Here is a 22,491-nt window from a genome sequence, read left to right as displayed (position 1 = left end):
CAGCTGGGATGTTTATGGACAAAACAATGTCCCTTCTGGGGGCTGGAGGACCCCCTTGCCCCATTCCAGATTGTGGGACTTGCACCATGTCCTCAGCAGTGGGAAAAGCCACTGTAACTGTCTCAGGACAGTGGTACTAGGAAAAGTGAAAAAAAAGGAAAAAAAAAAATTTCCCATTACCCCCTGGTTTCATGGTTTCATTTTACCATCCTACCATGGGCGGTATGCAATAAAAGATTTACACAGTCTTAAACCAACTGCTCCAGACCAGAGTCTGCCTTTGCAAAGGGACCCTGTTAGCAATGCCACAGTGTCATTCCTTCATGGATCAGTTCCACATGTGTGTTTGGAGACAGATTATTCACTCAGCTGGCTAAAAATAAACCGTATTTTTTTCCCCATCTGGGTTCCCATCTGTAATGGGGAAAAGCTTGCTTCTTGCCTTAAAAAAATGTTTAACAGAATTCAAAACTACAAATATTTTTCACTTTTATTTTTCCCATTTGGAGAAGCACAAAGTTAAGAAAAAATGGTAATGCAGTCCTCCCCTCTGTAAACAAGCTCTGCTTCAATTTTGGACTTTTTTTTGCTCCTAAAGGCACTTGAATGGAATACCAGGTAGCAGTCAGGGACGGGAGCTTTCCAGGGTCAAGTGATCACCTAGAGCAAAGCGTTAGCTCCCGCAGTAGTGAGGCCTCTGGTACTACTTATGCAGAGACAATTTTCAGATTAAAATGCCAATTTCATTTCTTTCATCTCTCCACTTCCTTTGTATCAATATCCTTTTGTTCTAGAACCTACTTACCTGCTTCATTTTAAAACAGATGTAGATATTGCCCCTCTTTTATGGAAGATTTATGAGCTCTGAAAGTCTGCTTTTACAAATATTAATATTATATAAGATGATCTGCCACAGGCAGGAAAGACTCGGTCAGCAAGTTTTCTTCCTGATGATTTCTTTTTAAGGGTGGTAGTTTGGCATTTACAAGAAGACAAACCAGTTCAGGATAACAAGGAGAGGATAAACAGGATAAACAGCAAAACAGAAATCAGGATAAGCAGGAAAATTATACTCAAGCTGCCTCCACAATTCTGCCTGCTCTTGTAGTATTAAAATGACCATCTATCTAAAGCTTAGCCCCAAACAATCAGGACATTTTTTTCTTTTGGAAAAAAACAGCCTTAATCCCGTAGAGGTCGTAACATTTCCTTTGATCAGGGATGGAGATTGTTATCCTCAGTGTACCCAGCCTGTTGCCAAGCCCAGAGAAGAGCAGAGCTTTAGCCCTCACTCCTTGGCAGATTCATGAACCGCACCCTGAGCTTTGCACCACTATCCCAGACTGTCTCCCTACACATCCCATTAAAGCTGAATGAAGAAACTGGGGTAACTGTGGTTAAATTGAGAACACTGCTGGCAGGGGTACAAGCAGCGCCCTCAGTGCTCTGCCTGAAGGTGCTGGTGGCAATACCCACGGGCTCTTCTCCCTGGTCTGTGTCATGGCCACCAACATTTCTCCAGGCACCTCTTTGCAGCCAGTGACTAACACACCCCCAGGGACCATCTGGATGTGCAACATGCACTGAGAAGACCCCAGTATGTCACAATTTCCAAATCTTTGGGGCAGTCTAAGGCTTGAGCAGAAGCAAGTTGTCTTCCATTGAAAAGATCTCTTTTATTAATAGTCTTTGAAAAGCCTTACCAAACTGCACCTTTTTTCATTAATCAAGTGACAAGTTGGTTTTATTAATTTAAAAAGGATGTTGTTATGGCTGGGAGGTGAAATCCTTACCCTGACCTGAACCTGGCCCTTGGCTTTCTGGCAGGGGCACCCCCCCTGCTCCCTACCGACCGTGCCCCATGCCCTGTGCTGCAGCAAGAGCACAAACCACCCCACCACTCTTCTCCACTGCTCATCTCCTGCCTTCCATGCTGGATAACCACAGAGAAACAGGCCTTGTTTTGGTGGAGTTGCCCAGAGACAAGAGGATTTTTCCTGCCAGAAGTCCCGTTGTACCCCGCAACCATGCTTCACACATGCAAGGGAAGAAAATCCAAACATACTAGTCAACAAAATTAATGACCCAGATTAGTAAAACAAAGATACAACTCAAACATCTGGAACTAATTTTCAAATTACACTTTGCTTTATCTCTGCAGCTACCATTAAATAGGGTGGAAGCTTTTAAATAATAATAATTTTTAAAAATTCCCAACACCACAAGCTAGATTAAAGGAAATTGCTTTGAGCTGTTTGAGGTTTTATTCCAATTTATCGAAGGTTTACAGTATTACAATTTTTACAGCCATTTTCCTGAGATCAAAAGACCCCAGGAACAACACCCGTTAATTAGAGGAACACATATGGTCCTGCAATACTCAAAGGAGCATGTTCCTGCAATGGAACGGCCTCCGGGCCCCACAGAGCCAGCACTTCCCTTCCAAAGGTTGCCACACACCTCTCTAATCGCACGCACACAATCAGCTGATTAATTCATTAGGAGAAAAAAAACTGCAGTTTGGATTACAACCAGGATTTTGGCTGATGCCACTGCTGAACTGCGGGACTAGTTTCATTAGCTGCCATCAGAGGAGTTGCTTGAATCCAAACAGCTCTCTTTAATTTGAGCAACTGCTGCGTACAGAATCCAGGGTGGAAGTTAATGCTGCTGCTAATAACTTCCTCTCCCTAACCCTTGCTTTAAATGTTCCATTAGTGGAACAGCCAGCAACTGGATGCTAACGTGGCTGCCTGTGGGTCCTGTCGGATGTCTAGAATGTAACTTCATGCTCATTAGAACAGTTCTGCTCATGTTACCACTCTCCTGGGTGTTGGGGGGAGGATGCCCTTCGCCTGGAAAGGTGGGGACAGAAGAGGGCTGCGGTGACTTGGAGACAAGCCTCATCCACCATGCAAGAGCTGTTATACAAGGTGCAAGCATCTCTTTGGTTGGATGGATACCCAGAGCCTTCCCAGAAACACAGACTTAATCAGGAGCAGTTGCAGAAGCAGAAGGAAATTCTCTGCAGACCACAGAAACAGCCCTATCAAACCTTTTGAACTGAAGATCAAAGAACCAATTCCAACACATAGAAGGGGGACAGAGCAGTGCAGCACAACACAGTATTTAGTACAGATGGCTTAGATTTCTTTTCAGAGTACCAAAGAGTGACAGAACATATAAACAAGATACAGTTTATTCTGCATTTTCAACATAAATGTGTATTTTTCTTGGTGGAGATTTAATACACTAGGGCTTTAGGAAGTCCTTCAATCACTGGATGCTTTCCAGCACATCCTAAAAATTTCCACTTGAAGTCAATAAACAATGCAAAAAAACCCAAAAAAATCAAAAAATCAAAAACTGTGTGTAACTGAAATCCCACATGAACATCAAAAAGAGGTTCCAACAGTAATAGTTTTCTGTTTCTACATCAGTCCTAGTTTTGCACCATGCTGCCTGCTGTGGTCAACATGTCAACACTGAGTTATCCAGAAGGGAAAAGAAGAAATGCCTGGTGTATAATGGTCTCTTGAACTGTGATGGGAAGTTAGGTAAGTGACCAAATTCGCATCCTTTTATCTTGCCACAGAAATAGCTCTGTATAATAAATCACATAATTCATGGCTGGTTTATGAAAATAGCCTGGCTATGAAAATGGCTGGCTATGAAAGTAGCCCTGCTACATTGAGCAGGTGTGGTTGGAGGCTGCTGGTGGCAGGCACAGGAGGCTCTCACCTGGCAATGCCATGTCTTGGTGACAGATGCCTATGGTCAGATCCAGTGCTGAACAGCAACCTTGGGACCTCAGCTTTCCCCGAGTACCCTCAGCACTGCTCACTACAAAGGAAAATGTAGTGGAAAGTAAAACCACAAGGAGTTCTAGTCCTCTGGTGGGCACAGAGGCCAGTAACATCACTGGAGGGGAGCTAAACAACCCCTGTGCTCTATTCTATTGAGAAGCACAATAAATAACTACCATTGCAACATATGGCTCATAAATACTGGCATCAGTTTGGATGTACTTTCAAACCCACTTTAGACTATGTGTGTGGCTGGCACCCAGGCTTTGCATCCTTCAATGTGGTAGCTGTTGGATTAATTCACAGGCTTGCTCCACCTCCATTTACACAGGATGAACCATGAGTATGGTCTTGATTGACAAATCCAGTGGCTAAGCAGAGTAGAGGAAAACTCAATTCCAGTGTTAAGAGATGGAGCACAGGAATCTACAAGACTTGTTAGTCACCACTCTTGAAGCAACTGCAGATGATGATCTGTGATGTTCACTGCTCACACAAACCCCAGGACAGGCAGTTCTGGATGCTAAGCCCAGCCGCTTCTGTGCTGGAGACCAGCAGCCAGCATGTGCCCAGATCTGGGAAATCTTTTTCCCTGGCAACTCCCCTTCTTTACCAGCATCACCCACTGTTGTGCTCTGAGCAGGTATGACTAACCTCAGATCTGCTGTGACAGGGCTATATTACATATTACCAGATCCAGTTCTGACAGCATTGTGTAAGCCCAGAATTCCTCTCCGCATGTGCCCAGCTGCAATCCACAAGCAGCCAGGGAAGAGGCTTCCCTGCCTGACACCACACAATAAATCACAGCGAGTGATTGCCTCATCCATGAAATCACATCCTCTCTGTATTACAAAAAGGGAAAGCCAAAACTTTGTAAATTTGGGGTTTTCTGGGCACAGGACAGGACTAACCAAGGTTTCCTGGAGAATTTTGTGCAAGGGCCATCAGAGCCCAAAGCTGCCTGGGAGCTGCTGTGAGCACAGCCAGCTGGACAGTGCTCCTCAGGAAACATCTGCTGAAGAGAGGCTGAGAGAACAGAACGTGCCTTGACCTTCCTCTCCCCATGCTTCTCCACCCTGTCTCATCCATACACCAGGGAGAGCAGCTGCTGGGGCCCATGTCCAAGGGAATCCCAGAATCAGGAGGCTCCCTGAATCCTCTCCATCACTGGAGTGGGGACACCTGCCCTGCACACAGTGGGGAGGCTCTGTCAGCACACTGATGTTTGGATTTTTACTTAAAATTTCAAAGCCTTCCAAGTATCTGACACAGGGCTGTTGACATTACCCAAAAAGACTGTGCAGAGAAGTTCTGAACACTCCTATCTTCCTGTTGGATTGAGACCAAGATGAACAAGAGAATGATGCATTCTTTTTAAAGAAGTACAAATTGCGCTTTACCAAAATGAGAATACACATGGAGGTTCTCTTAAGGGATGACATGAGAGGTTCTGATTTTGCTTAATGAGCCTGGCCATCTCGCCAGACCTGAACAGCACATGGCTCATGGTATGTAGGGAAAGTGAGTGTCACACAGAGAGCACAATGGAGTTAATCTATACTCTCTCCCAGTCTCACAGAGATGAGCTCCTACTCCTTCAGTTTCAGTCATTAAACAAAGCGTATCTGGCAGCAAACTGAACAGACTGCTATACATCAAAACAAATCCTTGCTAACTCCATTTACCAGATCCTTTGTTAGGACAGTGTCTTCTCCAGGGGAGACTCCAGACCTATCTCCCTGCAGTATGACCAGGAACACCAGAGTTTGCATTGGCCTGTTCATGTCCTTGTTCGGAGCTCTCAGTCTCCATCCCAGCCTTTAGAGTTGCACCTCCAGAATGACTTAGCTTACTCCCCATTTACAGCAGCCAACCACATTTTACCTCAACAAATCAGCTCAGCCACACATTTTTATTCCTGCCATTAGTTCGTATATCAGTGCCTTCCTGCCTTCCTTTCTTGCCCTCATAGCATCACACTTTTCTTCAGCCAGCTAAGCTTGGTAGCCTAGCCCAAGGTAACTTCAGGACACAGTTTAAATTTGCTTGCAGAATGGCTGCCTTTCAGGAGGTTGTAGAAATTCTCCAGTCCTCTGCAAACCGGGAATTCAAATGCTGTTATCACCACACTTGGTGTTAGGACTGGTCCAAGGACTGGTAACAGCAAGTACTGACCCTGTATTTACATCAGGCTTTTAAATCAGGACTTAGCAATGAAAATATTGTGATGTTAAGAAAACCATAAATCAGGAGCTGTGCTGGGGTGTGAAATAGAACATCCATTTGGGAGTGAATTAAGCTCTACTTATGTCTCCTGTCCCCAGGACTATGTGACTACAGGAACAACACATTTACTTTCTGGTCGGCTTTGTTGCTTTCCCCAGTCTCTTTAAAGCAGTGGTATTACAACGAGCTTTTCTTGCTGAAAGGTTCTTTCTATTAGCTGTACAAGTGTCTCAAACAATTACTGATGCTGTGGGCAACTGGTGACCAGAACAAAAAGGATCCTTCTGGCTTCACAAACCAAGCTATTTAAACAGAGGAAGCAATAATATCAAAATTCTCAAGTGAAAGTACCAGGAACTCTGCAGAAAGTACTTCAGGAACACCCCACAGGCTGCATGAGCTGGAAGAAATTACCCACAGATAGAAAAAGGAGCCCTGCATCACTACAATGTGTTGGACAATTTTCAAAATGTGACCAAAAAAAAAAAAAAAGAATCTTTAATTATTAAAACAAACCAACTGAAATTAATAGACCAGTCCAGAGTATTTTCCTAGCATCTGGCTATCAGATAATTCTGCTTTCAGTGAGAACTGGTGTTGATCCATAACCCAGGACCAAAACTCAGGTTGTATGCAGACAACAACCAGAACAGAGCAGAGACCAAACAAATCCTAACATTACACTTTTACCCAGAAGGATTAAAATTATACAGTGCCTGACTTTGGCATATGAACTGAAGTACAGACCTTGCTTTTACTGGTACTTACCTCACCCCAAATGCTAATTTAAGGAATAATAAATCTGCCCATCTGTAAACAGTGTTATTTCATTAGGTATTAAAAGTCATGCTGAACTATGTAGCACCAGTCGTGTATGTACCAGACCACCATAGCTCGGCAAACAGCAACAGCCACTTCCACAAGAGAGCTAGAGCCAAGGACACAGGTCCCAGCCCCTCTCCTCACCAAAGACCTGGGAATCCCTCCAGTCATGGAAGTCTGTGTTTTGTGAGCCAGGTAAAAGGATCCCATCTGACTGCCCCAGCACTGCTGGCCTCCCAAACCTTTCCCTGGCTTGGTTTGACTTTTGCATCATAACCCCTACAGCATAAACAGTAAAGGAAGATGAATGTTTTTATCTTGCTGAATCCTTGCTAAAAGTACATTTCCCCTCTGTAAGGGCTATATGTGTTGGTGGTGATGGCAGGATGAGGCAGATGAGGCTGTAGTTATGGCCAGTCATTACTCTGTGCTTGGAAGATTTATGCAAAAATTCAACTTCTGGTCCCTTCCCAAGATCCATTCCAGCAAGAACAATTTTAGCCTAACTTTTGATACTAATCAAACTTATTAAATGGAGACAACTCACATTCCTACATAAACAGAATATGAAATGCAGAGAAACTCCTGGAAGAGAGCATCCTGCACAGCAGAGCAAAAATCCATCTGGTAAATTTGATACGCTTAACCACGTCAGGTCTGTTTTGCCCTTTTTCTTTCTTTAAAGGACCATATATTTTTACTTCTACAGCTTCATGACACAAGGTTTGTCAACATATTTGATTGAACATGTCAAAGTGGCTATCATGTCACAAGCAGACTCCTTCTCCTTGCGACACCAGGACAGCCCTTCATCAGGAGCAGAGACATGCCCTGGCATGTTGAGTGGGCCAATGCTCTCTTTGGCTATATCTATCAAGTACCATTATTAACTATATGGGAGCCAGCTGCCCAGACCGGCTGTCTCCTTTCCTAAATACCACAAGAACAATCTCATCTCCTACTACTTTGTTCAGAAATGCAATCAGCATCACCCTGCCACTGCAGTCTACAGGAACTTCCAGCTGGACTACACAAACTGCCCACAATTTGCTGACATACCTATTCCAAAACTGAGAAAGACACAGCAGTGAGGACCCGTGTGTGGCCATAGCTGCTGCACCCTGGGGCTCAAGGACTTGGAATGGTGATACTACAACAGAGAGACCAGCAAAATCTGCCAGAAAGGTTGAGGACAGCAGAATGTGCATGTCCTTGGAGGCACCAAGGCAAAGCACCAGGTTCTGCTGACTGCACAGCATAGGGTTTTACCTTGACCACCAATGACCTCGTTCAGAAATGTGGGTAAGAGAAGGCAAGTGTCAGCCAAGAACAAAGAGACCCCAATACAGATCTGGCTGAATAGAAAACTGCAGCAGTGACCTGCATTCCAGGGATTACTAAAGCCAAGACAGGTCCAAGAAGGAACTGGTTCTGGGATAAGCCTCATCCCCATGGATCCTACCAAGGCTGTGTAAGCCCACCACCTCCTGCTGTCCTCCAGCACCCCAGACCTTCAGCAGGCAGGGGCAGGCATATTGCAAGAGCCCGGGGTCTTCCCATGGTGTGCTGTGCCATCCAGGATGTTTTTCTTGCACAAGCTACTCAGCTGCAGCTGAACTGGTGCAGTTATTCCCCCACCAGCAACAGCCCATGCACAGCATTCACATCCCACTTGGCTAGCCAAGCGCTCCAGGGTGATGCTGCCCACAAAACCACAACAATTCCCCCTGAGGATCACATACTGTCACATAGGCATGTGGCTTCTTGCTCCTTTGCCTTTGTACACACCACACTCATCCTCTCAACCTGTGCCCAGAACACTAGAGATGACCCCTGCCAACTTGAGCATCTCAAGAAAAGCATTTCCAACAATAAATCCTCCACTATAGCAAACTGAAACTACTAGGGGAAAACAAGCAAAGTCTTCCGACAAGAAAAGTTCAAACAACTTTAGGCAAGGTAAATTCAAGACATATGTGATCTGAACAGCAAGAAAAATAATTTACGTCTGTGGCTTCAGCCTCCTTTTGCTGCTGGAGCATCCACTCGCTCCCTGCACACAGCCCCAGCAAACAGGACTGAGCACGCTCCTGGCCAACGCAGGCAGGATCCGGGCACGCGTCAGCCATCACAACACCAGGGACCTGAGGATAGCAGAGGTAAAGCCAAAAATTCCTCACTACTTGGGCAGGTGAACCTGCAGGGAATGAGGCAGTGCGTAAACGAGGAGCATCCAGGGACAGGAGCCCTCCTGAGAGCCCCAGTGAGCAAGTGCATTTTAATGTTACGTAGGGGTGGACTTTACAGCAAGGCTCCCTCAGACACACATCTTGTAAGGGAAATTATTCTCTGTGAACACGAAGGTTCACAAGTCTTTCATGTATCTTGAAGTACTGGAAGCTGGATGCACAGCCCTGCATGGGGTTTGGCACCGGCAGGACTTTGGGCTTCGAGGGAAAATAGAAAGCTTGCAGGAAATTATATTTCCTTGTATTTGCACACTTACCACAGTGCTGGCTCCAGCTGGGACCAGCTAGAGAAGTGGTTAAACCACATTTTTTTAATTAAAAAGCTGGCTGACTATGCTGTTTTTCAAGCTCATTTTATGGCTTTTCTGGCCATGAGTCTCCAAGGCACCCAGGGCAAATCAAAGCAGCATTCTCAGGCACTGCCCCTCCCTGTCCCCCTGGTTTGTTAGGAGGGACAGCAGTTCCAGTGTGGCCAGATGCTCCCCAAGGCTCTTTACACCTGTGGGGCCATGATCCCTCCCTCACCACTCACAGGAAACCTGCCCCACAGGAGCAGGAAATTGCTTTTTCTATTACAGGTACAGGCTGCTGCAGGGCAGTGTTTAGGGAGGTTTTTGTTCCAGCCTCTTCCAACAGCCACTGCCCATCAACTACCCACACCTGCAGGGAGAGCACCCTATCCTAAGAAAATTACTCGCAGTCTAGCCTCCTGCAGTTCAGTGTCTGAGCTTTACATCATGCCAAGAAATAGACAAGGAGAAAAGATTTACTGCTTCTCATAAGGGGCTGTCTGAACTGCTCAGTGCACCCTCAGAAGGCTGTGAGCGTCTTGACACCTGAAACAGGAACACACTAGCAAAGTGAAATGACAAAAACAGCTTCTTGACCAAACTGAAGACTCTTTCTGCCTTGCCATATGATGTCCCACTCTCCAAGCCCAGAAACTGGGGAAAAGGGGCAGGATGGGATGGGACCACTGTCCCCAGGGGACCAGCCAGGGCCCTGCTCAGGGCAGCTCTGCCACAACCTTAGCAACAGCAGGAACCAAACTCAGAGAGGGGGAAGATTCGGGGGCTGATTACTCAGCCTAATAAGTTAGCTGAGTTGCTGAAGCAGCTACATAAAGAAGATATAGTTAGGTATAATTTTAATTATGCATATAATGGTTTTATCTTTTTGTTACCTTATTTCATTATTGAAAACCTTTTCTCACATATACATTTTTATTCTCAAATCCAGTCACCAACAGAAAAAAATATAAATAATTTAATGCACAACAAGGCATCAATTCTTCTAAAAGCAGAAGTCCTGGAATGAGGCCACTCAAAACTCTGAGTATCTGACACTTTATTGTCATACCACCAGTATTGCACCCAGAGGGTAGCAATACACAGCTCCTCCAAGCTATACAGGCTCATTTAGAAGCTGCAGCTGAGGAGCTTGTGCAAGAAAAACATCTCTTGGTGATCATCAAAATAAAAGAGAAGTCTTTGGCATGCACCAAGGCAAGGAGAGCCTACTACTGAGTTTGTAACACCAGCTTGTGAGCTTCACAGAGAGAAAGGAAAGAAACCTCCATCTGCAGACTCCTCTCTGCCCTGTAGACCCATAACCAGCTACAAAGATTGGGCTGGGCAGGAACATGCCCCTATCAAAGCCCTTTGGCACCACAACACCATATTTAGGATGGAGCAATTGTTACAGCACATCAAACAACGCCAACAAAAGAAGTTCTCGAGCACTGAGAGCAGCTGCTTAGTACCAGCATCCCTGCAAAATAAGCCTAGGAGAGCTGAAGCGAGACCCTCACCTCCAGCTGTTCTTGGAGGAAACACTGCTAGTCATCCTCACCCACAATCAGTGTTTGCTTAACAGACAAATTTTTCTAATTATGTTTGTCAGCTTTGTTAATTACACAAGATATGAAGCACAACACCTTAATTTTTAATGTATCTGCCTCCTTGTTTTTCCTTCCAATAGAATAAAATTAAAACAAATTTCATCCATACAGTCTCTACCCCAGTAGAAGTCAGATTTTCACCACAGGTATCCACACAGCTGGGCTTGTACATTTTACTTTCTCATTGCATTTATGCCTCCCAGTGAAGCCGTATTAAAAATGTATCAGTTAAAACAAGACATACCTGGAGATGGAAGTCTGCGCGGGGTTTTCTTGGGTTCTTTTTCTCTCTCTTGGTCCTGCTACAGTGAGCATTTTTGTCTAAAGCCCAGTGAGGCCAATGGGAATAAGCAGGTGCTTAAGTTTTATGCATGTGTCTAAATTAGCTGTTATCAAAGACAGTGCATATTTTACTAATTGCTGAATCAAGCAACCAAATTGGATCAGCCCAATTACCATCACAAAGAACCTTTTTGCTTCTCCATCACTGAGGCAGGACTCCCTTGAACTGATAATTTTTGCATTTATCAGTGAAGGGGAGAGATGTGGAGAGCTTCCCTGAGCCCCTGCTTTCACAAACCCTTCTCCTAGACCCCAGTGCTCTATCTTGGGCTCAGATAAGGGGCAGATGTAAAAGGAGCTGCGGAGACAGCTCTGTAGCACTGCAAATGGGAGGTAAGTGCATCCACCTGCTGTGGGTGGGAGGTAAGTGCATCCACCTGCTGTGGGATCACTCTGGATTTGTTGCTTTTCCATGTGTGTGGTGCAAGGAGCATGGGCAAGCCTTCTGCTCTAAAATAAGATGGGAAATTAGGACACATTCCAAAGTACCATTGGGTTTTGCCAGGAATGCTAACGAAACCACAGCTGGCATTAAAAAGAGCGCAGAAAACAGTCTAAAGTGGTACTGCAATGTGGTGACAAAACATTTGCTGCTAGTGGTGTCAAATGAGCTGCAGGCAAAACTTCATCTGAATGACCACCTGGATGATGAGTTTCCTTCAAATCCCTCCCACAGACAAACCCAGGGCATTTGCTAATGTCGGCAAGGGGGAATGCTCTGGATCACCCTGGCACTGCCTGTGCCAGCCTGCTCCATGATGACCCAATTCTACATCCTGCAGACAGGATCCTGCTCTAGGTGCTGTGGGCAGGCTCTGCCCTTACCTGCTGAAAACTTCCTGCCCCCAAAAGACAAAGGGCTGGCTGGTTTTGCCAAGGATATCCCAAATCACAGCCCCCCATCTTTCCAGCCCCATTTATACACAACTAGGAGGTGTCACTGCAGGGTAAATTCCTGGTTTTGGAATCCCCAGGACTTTCAGACAAAAGGTCCCATGGCTGTGGCAGGCATTGTCCTCTGCTCCTCTCCCTGCTTTTATCTGGTGTGGGAGAAACAGGAACAAACAGCCTCTGCAAAAGGACTTTGTCTTTGCTGGCAGGAAACCGTGAAGGTTAGAAGGCAGCAAGGGAAATCTGTGCTGTCAAAATCAAAGCTGCAGTAATTAAACAGACATTTCTTCTGTCCTGAGGAGGTGGTTGGCAGAGCCGTAGTTGTGAGCAGGGACTCTAGGGACTACTTGCATATAAAAGGAAATCTCAAGCCACTACACAGCATACCGTCTCACCCCCAGGGCTGTGGCTGGTGCCAGAAGCAGGGTCACCAGGCTGCTGAGCCTGTCCCACTCCTACTTACCACTGCAGTCTAAGGACCCTCACCCTGCTGCTCAAAGTTCATCTTCACCCTGCAACTCAAAACTCACCCTTTTTTTCTTCAAACCTAAGAAAATCTCCCAGAAAGAACTGGGGGAAGAAAAGGAGCAGCTTGTAGAGCACTTCTCAGTCTGATGCGCAAAAGGCAGTTACCCAAAACAGAGGTGAATCAATGGAAAAGGCCCTTGGGTGTGAGGGAAGGCAGCAGCTGGCCTTTTCCACAGCCTGGATCAATGCTGCTGTGCACTAGCATCTGCTCACCAGATTTCTATTTGTTCCAGTGATGGGTTGCCAAGGTGTTAAAGTCAAATCATTCAGATTGCTCACAGAGTGAAAGATACTCAAGATTCAAAATTACACCTTGACCCAGTTGGGTCATTTTGCAGCAATTATCACCAACTTCTATGGTGGAAGATTGGAAGAGGAGGAGAATAAAAAAGTCTTGTCCTTTCTTCACCTTGCATACAAATGAAAAACAAAAGTGATCTTCTTGCTCTTGACATAACCATGCTTTAAAGAGCTTCACAATCATCCATTTCCTCATTTGAACTCACACAGAAGACATATTATCTTGTTTAAATAAAATTTCTCCTTGGCAGCACACACCCTGTTCTCTATCTGTAGCACTTTAAGAAGCCAACAAGTGGTTATTTGCAAAACTGATGATAGGAGATGGATATAATCTATTATAAATCTCAGCAAAACGGACTAATTTCATGAGGTTTGACTATACGGCCAAATTAATCAAGTCACACAGATTATGAAATGTGAAATACAGCCCCCTGAGCTCTCCACCACATGGGAATGATTTGGAAAATGCCCAACCATATCAAGGAACAGCGAGGAGAAAAAAAAAAAAAAAAAAACCCACCAATAACAACAACAACATTTCCAACACAATGGTTTCTCAAGGGTCTTTTTGGAGCAGTCAGGCACAAAAATGGCACAGATATCTGAATCTGTCAAAAAGGGTACAGTGAGAAATGAAGGAGGCTAATCCAAACCTAGGTGTCACCAAGGGATGTTGAGACAAAAAATGAACTCGTGCATTGGGCCACCCCACAAAGATGAGCTTTAAATTTAGCATGACTAAATCAAGATGCATTCAAGATAAGATAATCTTCTGCATTATTTCTTAATCGTGAGGATGAGGTGGTACACCCAGGAAGGGCAGCCATGGTGGAGGTGAACTAGAGGTGTGCAGCAGCAGCATCAGGCCACTGCTGCATCGCCTCCTTCAGTGGGATCACCAGGAGACCCTGCATGAGTGAGAAGTGTCCTCCAGCCCTCGCTCCACAAACTGTGGCCGTTTTTGGTCCTCCCCTCTGCTCAGAGCTGTCCCTGAAGACAAGAGGACAGGGGCAGGGAAGCCCTCCAAGAGCCTCTTAGCCACAGCATGTCTGTGCATGCCATGCTGGGCACCCTCCTCCCCCTACTCCATCGCAAGGCTGGCATATTACCAGGGAAATTAAGAAGGTAATTTCCTAAAGCTGAAAGAAAAGCAGCAGCCACCTGGGCCCTAGTAGCCAGGTCACTTAATGATCAAAAGGAATTTTCTAGAGAAGCCAGAGAAATGCAACAGTGAATAAAAGAAACACTAACTGCTCTGATGCATTCAGAGATTGCCGTAAGAGAGAAGCTTTCAGGGAGCTCTGGATACCGGGTAATGCCCAGTCCTGTCTAATTAAACGATGAAGCAGGAGATAGCTGGAGTAGTGGGAAGCAGGAAAGAGCAGGGTGGGCTGGGGCTGAAGTTCAAGGTTTTCTGTGTCACAAAGAGCCAGGACAGCTGCCCATGAATGGCAGGAGCATTCCCCTGCAGCCCCTCTGCCCACGCGCTTACTGGTGGCATTTACACCACCAACTCTCCCAGGAGACTTTATATCATAATTCACGGCATATTCCCCTACACAAAATGATCAATACTCATATGACAAAGTAAAAGCACAGGTGACTTCCCCAGGTCAGAGCTCCAAAGTTCAGGATACAAACTTGGCACTCTTGCCCTCACCCTTTCACATCCACCATCAGCAACAGACACCACCTCTCCTTTCTGCTCTTTCTCACAGGAAAACCATCATCACTCATCATTCAATTTGCAAGTATTTTCGCACTGTACAGCTTCATGCTCTACCACACATCCTAACTTCCTTTGCACACTTGCAGGCAGCACTCCCCCTTCTCCTAGGGCTGGCAAGCTGGTTTCTCCTGAAGCTCTTCCAGGTTATTGAACTACTTAGTTAATGCGCCTTGTTTCCCATCAGTTAAGGGCAGAGTACCGGGGACATAATTTATTTTCCATGTTTATTTATGTCAGGAGAGTCCTTAAAGGATTTGTTTGCTGTTGCCTCAGTTGCTGCTCATGCTGAGGTTACTGCCTGCCCTGCTGCATTACCAGCAAGTCAGGCCTGGGGAGACTGGAGTCCACCAGCTTCCCTCTGCTGTTCTGACATTATGGAAACAACTAATTTCCCTTAGACTTCTTAATTAGGAGCAGAATCACCCTTTCTACTGGCCGATAGGCCCTTATGCCACATGAAAAAAAGGCAAGCTGAGAACCAGCAGTGGCTCCTCAGCTCAGCAGCTGTTTCTGCACAGTCGCCAAAGATGGGTCAGTTCTGGTCACCTCCTTTTAGGATGGTCTGAGCATGTCCTGTCTGGACTCTGATAATACAGTGACAGCAGAAAGTGCTGTTGCTCCCACAATGGAGTGCCCCAGGAATGAGTTCCTTCTCCAGAACAATGTGGATGGAGACCTGAGGCCCTTGAAAAATTCAGGTATTGGGATTTTCTCAACAGAGCAATTCCCCCTGCCCTCATCCTCATAGGGGAACCAGCTGGGACATATTTTACTCCAGCTGCCACTGTCTTTATTATTAAAATTTCTCAAGGCTCAGTCATAGCTGCAGCAGTCACTTTTTTTTTTTTTCTATAAACAATCTGTGGCAAATTTGCAAACTGAGATGTCCTCCTCTGCACCAGTCCATACTCAGGGCTCCCCACCAGCCCAGCTTCATCACCCAGAGATGGCAGTGAGACCCTGCACCCTTCCCCAGCTTGTCCAAGCCAACATGTCACCCCACTCCCAGCTGCTATCCAGCAACTTCCAGTTCTTTGGAGCATCCCAAGGTGATGTGCTGGGGACCTGGCTGCCAATTAGTTTGCTCTTTAGGGTTCTAGACTACCCTGGGGAAGGAGAGTATGCCATAATGATTTTCTCTGGTTGCTATTCTTGCAACCATCCAGGTAAAGAAACAAAGAAACATTTGTATTATGTCTGTAACAGATCCCTATGGAAGCCGTTCAAGCATCCTACCTGCTGCAGAGCAGAACAGGCAATTTTGCCAGAAACTCTGTTTTGAAGGGGTTTGCAATGTTAATTAAATTTTTGCAGTTGTATCTCTTGGCTCTGAATAAGATCAGAGCCTCTATGAGAAGGTGAGCTCAGCTCCTTGGCCCCATTCAAGCCTGGCTCTGAACAAGTCTGGCTCTCAACACTGAATTCCCTCAACACAACATCAGAAATATATTATTGTTCCTCCACAAAAGGAAATTAATTCAGAACTGTCAGGGTTCAGACACAGTATTGGTCTAGATAACCTACAGGCTGAGAGATGATCGCAGAGCTACAAAACAACAGCACATGTCCTTGCCCAAAGAACTGATTCCTCTAAACACACAAGCAAATCGAGTATCTGTGATCACACAGACAGGCACAATGCAGGAGGGACAGCAAGTCTCCGCAAGGACTCTGCATGAATTCCACACAAAGTTCCCAGAACTCTGGCTTGCTTTCACTTCTGATGATGTAAAGCCCGTTCCTGGGCTGGTACTGCTGACCTACACAACACAGATGGGCTTTTATAGACTCTGCTTTCCAGGAAAACATGGAAGGGAGAGGAGCTGCCAAGTTTGGAAAATGCAAGAGACAAGATGGCTTTAACGGTTCAAATTTTTTAGACATTTAAAAGAGGCAGATTTTTAAGGATATTAATAAATTAAATAGAAGAGAAACACGGAGAAGATAAGGAGAACTTGAAGTCAGGGGAGCTGTGGGACTGGGGCTCTGGGGCAGCAGAGCCAGATCTATCGCCAGGGCTGTTCTGCAGCAGCAGTGGGAGACCAGCACGTGGCTCACCAGTGCCCCACAGGGCTGAAAAACCAGAACAGAGGATGGAAATCACTGACGGTGCTGGGCTGGTGTTTCCTACCCAGCACAGTACTATTTTTGCCAGCTCTTACAAAGAGGCTTGGGAGCAAGGTGGGTGGCAGAGTCAGAAGCCGCTTGGCACCTGCAGGTTTGCTCCAGAGCCACTATTCATAACCACCCTTTGCAGCCAGAGCTGCTGCGTATGACTTGGGGCTGGGGTCTGTGAAGGCAAGAGCCAGCACGTCGGCCCTGTGGTCTCCTGGGCACATTCAGCCACTGACGTTTTCCGAAGATGACCAAAGCAGCGTGATGTTTTCTCAAGAAAACAGCAGAGCTGCTGCAGTTGGCAGGCTCAAGAAGAAAGTTTGTACTGCTGTTAATAAAGGTGTTTGCTATGAGGGACATGGGAATTACTGCAAAACAACAGCAAGGAGGTGCAGAGGCATTTGGGGAACTTCACCCATTTAAAGCACAGACAGCTGTCACCGTACAGGAATTCTGCCACCAAAGGCGTACACAAGATGCAGGATTTGAGACCTGGGAGCCCCTATCCCCAGGCTCAGTTAATAGCATCTCTCACAGTGTCAATACCACTGACATCAGTGACAAAGGCTCTCGGGCTGCAGCTCCAGGGGACCAACCACCCAGCACTTCTCCCTGCTCCCACGGATGGGCTTCCAACCCCCGCTCCCAGCCCAGCACCAGCATATTTTCTCGGCTATTTTCCTAATTTCCACAAGAGGGCACCGACACGACACTGACGAGACGCTCCCAGGTCCGCTCCGAGCGGCGCCGCCCGCTCCGGTCCCCGTGGCGGCGGGAGCCGGGGCCGGGGTGTCGCCCAGGGTTCCGTCTGCAGAACGAAAGCGGCTGATGCACATCTCCCAGGAGATCTCGACTCTGGTGCCGTGACTCATCACGACGTTTGCTATTTCAGAAATAAACTCCTTTTCCTCAAAAACGCGTGTTTCTTGAATAGCTCTGCCGATACCAAGGGGCCGCAGGGAAGCGAACAGGCGTTCCTCGGGGGCTGCCGAGGGGCTCCCACTGGCACCTCTTTTCTCCAACCTCCACATTCCCGTGCACAGACCAGGCAGGGAGCATGAACCCTCGGGAGCTGTTCCTCTGGGGAAAGAGCTTTGTCTGAAGGGTATGCTGGGCTCCTGGCAAACCCTGATGCATGGAAAGACTTTGCTGGCAAGAGATAAACCAGCGAAAGTAATCACCTGTTCCCTCCCCCAGTCATAAAGATCTGAATGAGAAACACACAAAAGCCCCTCAACCCCAGTCTGGAGTGGATACCCTTCACAAAGGAAGCTTTTGGCTTGGAGACCTGGAGCTCAGAGCTCAGGTCACCTTTCAGGGAGTGATGAAATCACTTGGTCAGGAACCATATCTCATGCCACAGAACCTGGCAGATCAGGCACTTGATGCTGTGGACTTTCAGCAGAGAAAGAAAATTTCAGAATCTTCTTGGATGAGTTTTTAACCCAGGTGAGCCCGTAGAAGACTGCTCAAATCAGTGATGGCCTCTTCACTGCCCATACAGGACTCTGTGGCATGACAGTTGATTTCCTCTAGATTATCTTGATCTTTCTGGACACTGAGTGTGTACCAAAGCACAAGGTGTATCAGAAATGCCAAAACAGCAACAGATTGTGTGACAGGCCTGTCATTCTGTCATGAAATGTGACATGCATCCTGCCCGAGAGGAAGGACTGGATTGCTGTACACTTGAGAGCCAGCTGAGGCCTGGCAAGACTCCTCATTTTGGAGTCTCATTGATCAGACCTGGAGGATACATTGCTGCAGCATAAAATAAAATGTGGCAAGAGTCCCAAACTACCTATCTCTCTTTAACTGTGCCTTCATATAAAACATGTTGCCATTTCACAGGCGTGTCTGTGAGGAATTTCCCATTTGTGAATCCAATATCCTCTCACTTTTGAACAAAAATGCATCTCTGATGTGAAGGATGCAAAGGTAGAGAAAGCATGGCTCGGTACAGAGCAATGGGGAATTTGCCAAGCAGCATCAAGATTGAGAACAAACAAGAAAAGTAAAAGTCAGCTTAATGCAGAGAGCCTATCAAAGGAGAAAAATACTTTTTGTGCATCATCACTGATTATCCTGCTGCAACAGATGCACCAGAGCAAACCCAGGATGTAACAGCAGCACCGACACTGTTGGATGATCTTCGGCAGCTGGGAGTTGAACCACAGAGATGCCAGCTGAGGTTTGTTATATGTCAAAATAATCTAAACATGTCCATCACCTTGGAGCAAGGGCCCCATGACACAGGTAAAATTGCTTTTGTTCACTCAAAAGATCAATATTGTCAGGATGAAATAGAATGTGAGCTGGTGTGAAGAACTCTGCCTGACCACTGACTGTCAGAAACAGGCAGAAACTCCCTCTTGTAAAAACAATATGAAAAAAAATCCTGAATATACTGCCACTTCCCAAGTCACTGTATTTGGACTGTTGTCACCAGGAGCCATAGATCATCTCTAGATTTCTTGGAAGAACAATTTTCTGTGCACATGGTGTCTTCTGATGCAGGAAGTTCCTCAGATTTAATTGGGTTCCTTTCTATTAAATCATCATGGCTAATTAAAAAGCCAGAATTCCATCTGAAGACCACGCTCCTCGGTGAATGTCGGCAATTATCCATGTCAGGTCTTCCCTCGGAACAAACCTCTTGTCAAATGCAGTTTCTCATTCTGATCTAAAATTGTCTGGTCCTCCAGCAGCTCCTTCCCTTCGCCCCTTTGTCTGCTTTGTTTTGCATTGGATTTAACTTTGCATATGTGGTTTGGTGCGTGTTTTTTTAATATAACATCAAATCTCTTAATTCTCTGACCCAGAAAACAGAGACAATCCTCATAAAAATCTGGGACAAAGAAGATGCAGCTGGCACGTGTGCAACAGCAGGAGATTCCAAAACTCCCAAATATACCCATTTAAAGTGATTTTGATAAAAGAAAGAATTTTGAGAACTGCTGCTGTCAGATCACTGGTTATTTTGAAAGCAAATCCTAGGCTTTTAAGTGGTGCTCTAGTCTGAGCAAGACCCTTTGAAAAGTGACAATGTGGTGGCCTGTGTTCATCATCAGCCAAGATGTGATGGCTTTTCCCTCCAAGTTGTCACCTCCACAGGGCCAGCCAGGACACAAGACCCACACAGGGTATACAGCTGCTCCCACAGGGTCTAGAAATTCCAGAAATAAAGGTTCCCTCAACCACAGCATGACCTTTCGCAGAGCCACAGAGCCCCATTCCTGCAGCACTTTTGACAATGAGTAAATAATGAGAAATTAGGGCACAGCCCTGATGATGAGTCACAGTGAGCCATCACTGGCAGTTATGAACCTGCCAGGACAAACAGAGTGTCACAGACCGCCCTGTCCTCCAGTCTCATGGATCCATCACCCATGTCACCCCTTGTCCTCCACAGAGCCAACACACACTGGTCCCACTGGTGAGTCACACACAACACCAAAACAGGAGAGCCCTGGCCAATGCTGGTCAGGGATGAGGACGCATTGCATTTGGTGTTGCCTCTTTGCATGTTTAATTTAATGAGGAAGAATAACTAAATATCCAGGCTGAGTCACACAGGCAGCGATCTCCCTTCGCCACAGGAGATTTTAGGGGCAAAAGGAGAAGATGGAGGTACAGCCACACTACATGCTGTCCCCAGGGAAGGGGGTGCCTGCTAGCCAGGAATTTCTACCCCCAACACAGCACCAAGGGTGAAGAGTGAGGCCAGTGCAAGAGCTCACTGCTCCATCCCCAGCACCAACTGTAGGGAAGTCCCTGGTGACAGCAGGGTTTCATCCACTGGCTCTGAACACTTCCCGAATTTCATTAAAGTGGGTAATTTAGCCTGACTACCCTGGCTAGTTCCCACGGCTGGGACCACAATAGCAGCCAAGCCCAGGAGGAAATTGCATTACTGTACATGGAGGTCTCAAATCTGAAAGGGAAAGAGCAGCTCACACCAACAAGGGCTTTAATACCAGATTAAATGCTTTCACAGCAGCCCGGCTGTTCGAAAGCTTTCAGACAGTCTTTTGTCAATTTAGTTTGCATTGTATTTTGGCTTCAAGAGGTACTTTAAAATGTAACAAACTTTTTTTTTTTTTTTAATACGGTAGCTTAGCTTTCTTGAAGGGAATTCATGGACCTGGGATGGGCGCTGCTCCATATGGGAAGGCGTGAAGTGCTTTAATGGCAGAGGGACCAAGCAAAGCTCCTCTCTCCAAGGCTGTTTAGGGACTCTATTAAGTATTCTGTCCTTAAAGACTCGCCATTTTAGAAGGCTGAATGAAGCTCCAACTGAAATTATCAATTTTTAATTTCCCCATTAGCAGAAACAGAAGAAGTACAGTACTTTCTCCTGATACAGGGAACAGCCTACATTTGTACAAGGATTTTACTTTGAGAGGCTGATTACCCAAGCCTTGAACCAGGAGCTAAGCCATGTCACAGGGACATGCCCCACTGGGTACTTAAATGCAGGAGTTTAGGGGAGATCTTGGCTAACTCTGGGCAGACGGGAGCACGAGAGCAGCTGGACCAGGATGCGGCATGTGGGCAGCAGGATGGTCCTACCCTACTCAGGGCTGGGAAAGCACCCCAGAAACAGCAAGGATGAGTCTTGGGCTGGCTTCTATTCTGAAATTTGGCACTTGGGAGATGCAGGGCACACACTCATAGGAAACTGCTGTTCCTCCTGTCCCGCTGCTCCCTGACATGGGGACACAGAGGAACCTCTGTCTCTCCCCTGGCCCACCACAGCCAGCGGGAGGAAGGGGGCGGGGGAAGGGGGGCACAGCCTCGAAGGGCTCCGTGCCACCACAGTTCTGCCCACAAATGCATCCTTGTCATTCAAATGAGAAGCGGCCATAAAAGGAGGGCCCTGCCCTAAACAAAGAGCCACTTGGGATAACGGCAGAGAGGGACCGCGGGTCGTGGTCTCCAACGACGAATGCAAATGCCTCCAAACCCTGGAAGCAGCTTCTCTGGGAACAACACAGACAGGGCTTTGTGAGCAGGAGGCTGTGCATACGAAAGCCCCCAGGAATGCCCAGCAATCCCCAGCTGGAGAAACGCCTCAGGGGCATGCATAGACCTTCCCTCTCACCCCTGGCCACAAAGTCAAGAAAAAGCAGCTCACAGTCTTCTTTGTTTTCACCCACGCTCTAGTAACCAAACTAAAACTTTCCTGGCACTCCTGCATCCTTCAGCCACTGATACCAGAGCCCGTGCCCACACAGGATGATCTCAGTGAAGCCACCACCACCACCCTGTCAACTCCTCTCTGGCAACCTCTATGCCAGGCAAAGCAACTCCCTAAGGCAAAACATCTCCCTTGGGGACAAGCTAGCCAAACCACAGGTTTTGCCTTGCAAAGCCATGTCCCCACAACAGCAGCAATGCAGCCCAGTGGGCAGGAGCTGCCTGCAGGAACAGCCGGCTTCCTTACAAACCAGCCAATCTCCAATCTCAGCACCTTCAGTGTTCAGGTTCCACATGCCAGCTATTCTGAAAAGCGCAGCTTGAAGGCACACCTCCTGCCAGACCTGGTACAAAGCCCAGTGAAATGAGAGCTCTCAT

The 22,491-nt window shown here is 46.6% G+C and overlaps 1 protein-coding gene across 2 annotated transcripts in view; it reads right to left on the bottom strand.

The window, feature by feature from the left end:
- The window catches only part of MMP17 (matrix metallopeptidase 17), a 49,437-nt gene that overhangs the window by 24,168 nt on the left and 2,778 nt on the right, over positions 1–22,491 (bottom strand). The gene's annotated exons all lie outside the window — the stretch shown is intronic.

The sequence above is a fragment of the Melospiza melodia genome, chromosome 20 (assembly GCF_035770615.1).
Source record: "Melospiza melodia melodia isolate bMelMel2 chromosome 20, bMelMel2.pri, whole genome shotgun sequence".
NCBI lineage: Eukaryota > Metazoa > Chordata > Aves > Passeriformes > Passerellidae > Melospiza > Melospiza melodia.
Note: the sequence above shows the minus strand (reverse complement) of the source record. Positions and strands in the feature narration are given on the sequence as shown.